This window comes from Chrysochloris asiatica, unplaced genomic scaffold (assembly GCF_000296735.1).
Source record: "Chrysochloris asiatica unplaced genomic scaffold, ChrAsi1.0 scaffold00199, whole genome shotgun sequence".
NCBI classification, from domain to species: domain Eukaryota; kingdom Metazoa; phylum Chordata; class Mammalia; order Afrosoricida; family Chrysochloridae; genus Chrysochloris; species Chrysochloris asiatica.
In genome coordinates, this window is record NW_006408717.1 from 806,040 (window position 1) to 807,162 (window position 1,123).

Below are 1,123 nucleotides of genomic sequence, written 5' to 3' on the forward strand. Positions count from 1 at the left end.
GTGTGTTCTTCCTTTTTGGTCTCCATAATTTCTCGAGCTGACCTTTTAAATTTTCTTTTCAGCTCTTGGAACTCCTCATTTCTTCCATTTGCTTTAGCATCTCTATGCTAGAGAGCAAGTTTCAGTGTCTCTTCTCACATCCTTTTTGACCTTTTCCTTCTTTCTTTTCTTCTTAATGACTTTTGGCTTTTTTCATATATAATTTTAATGATGTCATCCCACGACTCTTTTGGTCTTTGGTCATTAATGTTTAGTGAGTTAAATCTGTTCTTCAGTTGATCTCCAAATTCAGGTGGGATATATTCAAGGTCATATTTTGGCTCTTGTAGACTTGTTCTCATTTTCTTCAGCTTCAGTTTGAATTTGCATTTGAGTAATTGATTGTTCCACAGTCTGCTCATGGCCTTGTTTTCACTGATGATATGGAGCTTTTCCATCGTCTCTTTCCGAAGGTGTAGTCAATTTGATTTCTGTTTTCCATCTGGTGATGTCCATGTGTATAGTCATCTCTTATGCTGTCTATAGAAGGTATTTGAAATGAACAAATCACTGATTTGGCAGAATTCTATCATGTGATTTCCAGTATAATTTCTATCACAAAGGCCATATTTTCCAGCTACTGATCCTTCCTCTTTGCTCCCAACCTTTGCATTCCAATCACCAGTAATGATCTATACATCTTGATTGCATGTTTTATCAATTTCAGATTGAAGAAGTTCATAGAATTCAATATAACACATACACGTATATTCAATGTAAAACATCTTGTTATTGTTGTTGTTAGGTGCCATGGAGTCAGTACCAACACATAGTGACCTTATGGGCAGCTGAATGAGTCACTGCCATATCCTAGTTGTGATTGTAACATACCTTACCATGGTTGCCACACTTGAGTCCGTCAATACTGCCACTTGGCCAATCCATCTCTTTGGGATCTTCTTCATTTTCTCTGTCTCGCCATCTTACCAAACATGATATCATTCTCCAGTGACTCATCCCTTCTGACAATATGTCTGAAGTATAAGCGACAAAGTTTGGTCATCTTGGCCTGCAAGGAGCACTCTGGCTGCACTTGTGTACTTCTTCCAAAACAGATCTATTGATTCTTTTGGCAGCCCATGGT